Genomic DNA, 7,046 nt, shown 5'->3' with positions numbered 1-7,046 from the left:
CAGGTGCCTGGACCACAGGAACATGTAGCAACGTGACCCAGACAGAGCCCAGCACGGCCTTCCAGGCCGAGGGACACCCCGGGAAGGACCCGGCACACTGAGCGGCCTGCCCCCCGCCCGCCCACATCCTGGTGACACCCGAGTGAGAAAACACAAACGCAGAGGCCCTGCCACTCTGTCCGGGTGGCTGGATGTGAATCTATAAACGGGCCAAGTGGACATGTGGACACGGAACACGTGGCCCAGTGGTGTCTGCAGGGTGGCCGAGGGGTGGCCGCAGGGTCTCCTTCCCCGCAGGCTCCAAGCTGGTTCTCCTCACCCCTCTGTCCTGTCCCCTTGACCCAGATTTCAGTGGCTCTGGAACCGCACGGAGGAGTTCCAGGAAGCCCAGTGTCTGACACGCAGACCCAAACCAGGGACGTGCTGCCTGAGCCTCCCGCCCCAAGCCCCGCTGGCTGGCAATCCTGACACTGCCCCTGGCTCCTAGAGTGCCCCTTGGGGCGTTGAGGGGCTGCTGGGGTCCTTCCCAGGGACCCCGAGGCTCCACGCTCAGCCAATCTCCTTCCGCCTCCAACGCACCCCAGGCGGTCCACCCGCAGCCTTGTGCCCCTGCTGGGGGACCACTCTGCCTCTCCCAGCGTCTGCACCCCGCGAGGGGTGTGCTTCGCATTCTGGAGCCCACTGAGCCACACGACCGAGCCCATGTGTCCACGGAACCCAAGGTGCCTGAACCAAGCGCCTGGCCCGCCACACCCAAGGCACAGCACACGCCAGCTAAACACGGCGGCCCATGCAGAGTCACGGGGGCCCAGCAGGCCGGGTCCCATTCTGGGGCCAGAGCCGGGCGGCTCCCCTGCCAGCAGGACTCGGGACGCGTCCTCATCCATCTCGATGAGGCGCTGATGCAGGCTGACTCATCAGACTGTGGCCGGGAGACTGCTTGAAAGACAAAGGGACGCGCGGGGCGAGCTGTGTGCCGCCACCCGGCCAGGAGAGGGGTCACCCCCGCGCCTCCCGGTCACCCCCTCACCCTTTCCCGCCGGTTCGCTCAGCCCCGAGGCACGTGCGCCAATGGCAGCTTCAAAAAGCAGTGGACACAGGTCAATGCTCAGTGGGCCGTCCCAGCCGCCCCTTCTAAGGGGAGCACCGAGGCCCCCGGCCCTGAGGTTCCTGACTGTCAGATGTCCCCACACCCGTCTCCTCGCCTCCACGCCAGGAGCCTGGCCTCCAGACGGGCACCCAGGGACCACCCCCCCCCCAGCCTCAGCTGCCCCCAGCAGCCCTGGAACACCCACTGTTCAGGCCTTCACACCCTAGTCCTGGTAGACTACCCCACAGGTCCACCCCAAACACTGTTCACCCAGGACCAGCCGTGGTCGTCTTCAGCCTCAGCGAGGCCTGGGTCTCATCTGTCAGTCTGTCCTCTGCCTCCTGCCCTGGCCTGCCCCCGCCAGCTGAGCACAGCCCGAGCCCCAGCCCACTGGGAAAAAGCCTCACAGCCTCGAGGGAGCCCAGTCGGCCTGAGCCAGAGCCCTGGGGACTGGGAGAGCCAGGCCTGGGGCAGGGCCCTGGCCCTGGCTGAGGAAGCCCAGGGCTGGGCTCCAGGTGGGGGGCATCAGGGGAGTCCAGCTCCAGGACCAAGGCTGCCTCTTTCCTGGCTACCTGGGGCAGCGCCTGGCAGGAGAGGGTGTGGCAGCAGCCAGAGCCAGACGCCCCCCAGAGCCCCTGAAGCTGGAGTGGGACCCCAGCTGGGAGCCAGCTGTCCACATTGCATTCCTTTGGACACCTGCGGCGGCCACAGTCTCAGGACGGAGTCAGGCGAGGCTGGACACCGGGGTTCCCACCACGGCCACTGCACTCCAGCCACATGGGGCAGTGGAAAGCCCACAACACAGGTCACTCGCTGAGCGAGGGTCCCAGACGCCCACAGGATCTCTGCAGGCTCCATCTGGTGGAAAGGCAGCTAAAGGCCTAACATCCTGGATGGACACCTCCTCAAGGACAACCCCCCCGCCCCGGGCAGGCGACCTCCCAAGAACCCCAGAGACACAACCGTTCGAGGTCTGACCGGGCCTCCCTGGTGACGAGGCCTCCAAATGACCGATTTCACAGCTGGTTTTCCCCGGGTGGCAGAGCTCCTTGTGGAGAGGAGAGGCTGACCTGGGGTGGATGGTGTGATGTACCTGGCAGGGCCGCCTCCCACCAGCCTGTCCCCACCACCTGCCTCTGCCTCCAGAGCCAAGCCCAGGTGCGTGAGCCCAGGTGCGTGAGCCTAGGTGCACGAGCTGAAGAGGGCCCCCCCAAACAAAGCACCACAGCCCCGGGCTCACACTGCAGGAATTCTCACAGTCCAGGGGCCGGGGGTCTGCAATGGGGGGGTCAGCAGGCTGCGTGGGGACCTGTCCAGGCCCCTCCCAGCCTCTGGAGGCTGCAGGAACCTCGATCCTGGGCGTGTGGCCGCCTCACGCAGCGACTGCTTCCAGCCTCATGTGGCCTCTCCTAGCATCTCCGTCCACTCCTCTTAGAGGACACCCATCAGCGGGTCCAGGGCACCCCAGCCCAGTCTGACCTCATCCTAACACAACCATGTCTCCAAAGACCCCACTTCCCCACGAAGTCACTTTCTGAGATTCAGGCGGACATGAATTCAGGGACACGTTCCAGCCAGTGCACTCGCCTACCCGTGTCGGTCTGTGGATGAAGGGCACGCCCACAGCCACGCTGACGCCCAGCCTGCCCGCTCCGACCGCCCCAGCACCCCCACTGGCCCAGTCGCTCTGTCTGGGCCTGCAGCGACGCTCCCAGCTTAGGGCAGGGGCCCCCAACCCTGCCGCCCTCCCGTCTACTTTTCTCCACCCCTGTTGCAGGCTCCCTGGAGCCCTCAAGGGCCTGCCCTCCCTCTGCCCACGGCCAGCACAGAGGGCAGAGCCCAGAACATGCACACAGCTCCACGTGGGGCTTGGGGGACATGCGTGTCCCCACTGACAGGTGGACACCTGCATAGTCACAGGAAGCACTGAGCTCCAGGCTGAGCTGGGCTGGCCCCAGACCCCCCGGGGTGCCCACAAGCGGCTCAAAGGTCAACCTGGTGGCGCCAAGTGGGCGGCCTGGGCCTGGCACCTGAAACCTGGGGGGAGGCCCCACAGGCCCTGCCCAAGAGGCCTTCCCTGGCCAGGGGGGCCGAGAAGGCCCCACCGTGAGCCCAGGCCCGCCCGTTCGGCTCCTCAGGCCTGCTCCCAGGGGAGTGGCTGGCGCTGAGGCCAGCCCAGTAGACGGGCCCTGGCTACCTGACCTCCCCAGGCAGGTGGGGCTGGAGCTCCCCTCCAGCACACGCCTGCCCCTCAGCACAGAAAGGCCAGGTCCGGGAGGCAGCCCCGGCCCCCAGGCCCGAGCCCACAGCCCTCACTGCGTCGGCCTTCACTGACACAGACCCGGCCCCCTGAGAGGCCCCACCGCCTCCCGGGACGTCACCCAGCCCCTCCCCGCTTCAACGCCCAACGCTGCCCACCCTCCCTGCAGGCTGCGGCTGGGGGACCCCGGCACACTCAGAGCAGGCAGATGGCTGTGCCTCCTGTCAGGCCTCCGAAGCCTCCGTGGCTCAGCCCTCTGAGCAGCTGCTCTGAGCTGGACGAGGCCTTCACCCCCTACACCAAGGTGCTCCACAAACCCCACTCTGTCAGTGACGGGAGAAGGAAGAGGAACCATGAGGGGCCAGCACCCCAGCTGATGGAGGGGGCCCCAGACCCTCCTCCCCAGGGTCCCAGAGGCCCCAGCCTAGCCACAGGGATGTCAGGGGCTGTGGCCCCTGAAGAGGTGTCAGGGTGCCCCCCCAAGCGTCCTCAGGAGAGCGACAGCCCGAAACGTGACCACCGTGGCCAAGGCCCCTGCTGGGTGCCAGTGAGCAGGTGGGCAGCAGAGAGGCCCCTGCAGCCCGGAAAAGGGGTGCTGTCCCCGCTGCCCCAGAGCCCTGACCCCACCTGGGGGCAGCTGGGAGTGGCCAGCATGAGCAAGCGGGCCAGCCACCACCTGCCAGGCCTCTTGGCACCAGCGTCAGGTTGGGCTATGCCCAGTTCAGGCAGCGGATGGGGGCTGTGCCCACCCAGCAGGACTGGCCTGTCCCCCAGCCCCGCCCCCGCCCCAGAATGCAAGCGTCTCACTAGCATCGGCTCCCTATGACGGTTCAGGCAGCTCCACGCGGGAGAGAGAGCTGACGCCAGACAGGGCTGGGCCACCTGGACCATCCCAGACCCAGCGGGGCAGGCGGGCTGGTGGCAGCCAGACAGCCCCTGTGGGGCGGCCCCGGCCCTCTACCATGTCTGCCTCCAACTCCAGCCAAGAGTGAGGCTGACACGGGCTGCCCAGGACACGGCCCTGGCCCTTGTCGGTATCACGCTCAGGAAAGGGGGTGCTCCCGGGACCCCTGAAGCCCCCCTCACATCTGGGAGCCCCTGGGAGCCACAGAGGCGGGCAGCCCCCACCGTGAGGCTCCCTGCCCGCTCTGGTCCTGGGGGCACAGAGGTAGCAGCGTCCGTGCTGGAACGCTCTAATTGAGCACATCCATCAGCTGTCCCCGCTGATCGGAGCTCTGGGCTCGGCCAACACCGGTGACACTCCACCCCGCCCCAGCACCAGAGGAGCCCACGCCCCGGGGCCGGGAACACGGGTGCCCTGGCGCCCGAGAGGCCATGCAGGGCAGCACGGCCTCGCCTCCCCAGAGGCGTGTGTGCGCGTGTGCGTTCGGCAGGGCCCCTCCTGACGAAACGACAAGCCGCTACTCACTCCGTGAAGACAGCACAGCCACGCGGCCCCATCTGTCATCCAAGGCGGGCGCGGCGCGCAGGCTCTGGGGACGCTGCCCAAACTCGCTGCCAGCTCGCCAGGGCCGGGCTGCTTGCCTCCCAGACCCGTCCTGCCCGGCTCCCCCCATCCCTGCCAGGGAGCTGGGCCCTAAATCACCGTGTGGCTGCCAGGATGGGCGCCCGCCTGGAAACTCAGCGGAGGCCCTCGTGACTCAGAGGTGTTCCCGCTTCTGTCAAAGCGAACTGCTGCGGGGAGGAGGACGCAACTGGTCCTCCGTGCCCCTTGCGAGGAGGAAAGAAAGGGAAACTGGCCCACTTGGCTGGCTGGGAGGGCGGCCACTGCTGCCCGGGAGGGCGGGCACACGCGCGTGAAAGGAGGTAACGCGTTCCCACCCGACCTTGACAGCCGGGCTAAGGTCTGGACTCCAAGCTGCACACAGGCTGCATGGACTCACCCTGTGGATGTTTGACAGGCCGGCCCATCCCCCGCATTCCTTCCCATCCTGACCCTGGAGCTGGGCGTCTCGCCAGCTCCAGGAGGGTGAGGGGGGTACCCGGACCACCTCTGAGCACTGCACCATGCCAGGAAGGGTGCCCGCAGCCTCCCGCAGCAGGACGGAATCTGGGTGGTCACCATGGGGCGCCCATGGCCTCCCCTTGAACCCCAGGCCGCCCTCCACCTGCCCTGTGCTCCACTTCTCCCCAGAGTGGTCCCAACACGGCCCCTGCCCAAGAACAAGACACAGCCTGAGACCCTGGGCCAACTCACACCCACCCTCCACGCTCACAGGCCTCTCTGGCCCCCCGGCCCCTCCTGCCCCACCTCAGCACACCCGCCACCCCTCCTGTTAAGGGCTGTGTGCGATCCACCTCGGGGCCTTTGCACGTGTCACTCAGCTGCCTGGGCCATCCCTGCTCCTCGTCCACCCTCCCCTCTCCTCCCCACAAGGTCCCCGTGAGCAGGGGGCTCCCTGACTCCGCCTGCCCCAGGACCCGCAGCACGATCGGGCCAGAGGCTGACACGCGGTGGAAGTGGCCTGCCGGGAGGACCCGGGGCCCAGCACAGGGCCCAGGGGGGTCTGCACAGTGAGGCCGCCCAGCCCCACCCCCCAGGGCACCCCCAGGCCCAGCTGGGAAGCAGGGGCGGGGGCCGCGCTCGCTTCGCCGCGTGTCACTGCACCACACACGGGCGCTTCATCAGTGCTCCTGGCGCCTGCCGACTAATCAGGCTGCCAGAAGCTGAAGCGACACCAACCGTCTGCCCGCGTCAGGGCCCCGCAGGAGCCCAGGTGGGGAACAGGGCGAGTCTAGAAGTCTAGGCCCCTTCAGGCTGGGGGTCAGCCAGGAGCTTTCCCGCACAGCCTCACGGCAGTGAGTGTCACAGACACAACCCGGGCCCTCCCGGGCAGACATGCCTCAGCTCACCCCAATTTCCCCTTCTATAGCCCCCTGCCTTCCTGGACCTTGCACTCGCCTGAAGAGCCCAGCCCAGCCTCACCTCTTCCAGGAAGCCCTCCTCAACACACCAGCCAAGAGACAGACTATCACACCTTGGCTCTAAACTCAGGGTCCAATGGGAGCTCAGGCCCGTGTCCAGGGACCCCAGGAGCAGGCACCCCAGGGACAGGGCTCCCCCTCCCAACCTCCTGCAGGTTCTCTGAGATCACCTCTCCACTGTGCCCCCCTCCACTGGCTCTCAAGGAAATGTCCTTCCCCAGGAAACCCCCCTACCACGAAGCCCTATCTCTGCCACCAAGGTCTCTATTTCCACTGCCCTCCCCACCCCAGGACACATGCCCTCAGAGCCCGGGGTGGAGGGCTGGGCAGACCCAGAGACACACGGACACACACACAGCAGCTCCTTCCAAGTCAGAGGAAGTTGGGGCAGCCCCGTCAGCCCGGGCCCCACCGGCCGAGGGGCAGCAGGCCCCGGGAAAAGAACACACGGCGGCATCAGGACGAGGGCCCAGGACCAGGCGCTGGGGTGGGGGGTGCTCAGAAGCCGGAGTGCCCCCCGGGCCTGGGCGCCACAAAGCGCTCAGCGGCCACGGGCTCAGGAAGGGGAGGACACGGACCATCCACTCACGGCCAGTCCGTGGGGCCAGAGGGGGCAGACAGGGGCCTGTCCCCTCCCATCCGCATCCCCACGCCCTGCGTGTCCTCGCTGGGACGCCTGCCGGGACCCAAGGTGCTGGCAGTGAGCACAGGGGAGCGGCAGGACGCCCACGACAGCGGTGTCCACAAGAC

This window comes from Bubalus kerabau, chromosome 23 (assembly GCF_029407905.1).
Source record: "Bubalus kerabau isolate K-KA32 ecotype Philippines breed swamp buffalo chromosome 23, PCC_UOA_SB_1v2, whole genome shotgun sequence".
NCBI lineage: Eukaryota > Metazoa > Chordata > Mammalia > Artiodactyla > Bovidae > Bubalus > Bubalus kerabau.
The sequence above is the reverse complement of the archived record's forward strand: the minus strand, read 5'-3'. Positions refer to the sequence as shown.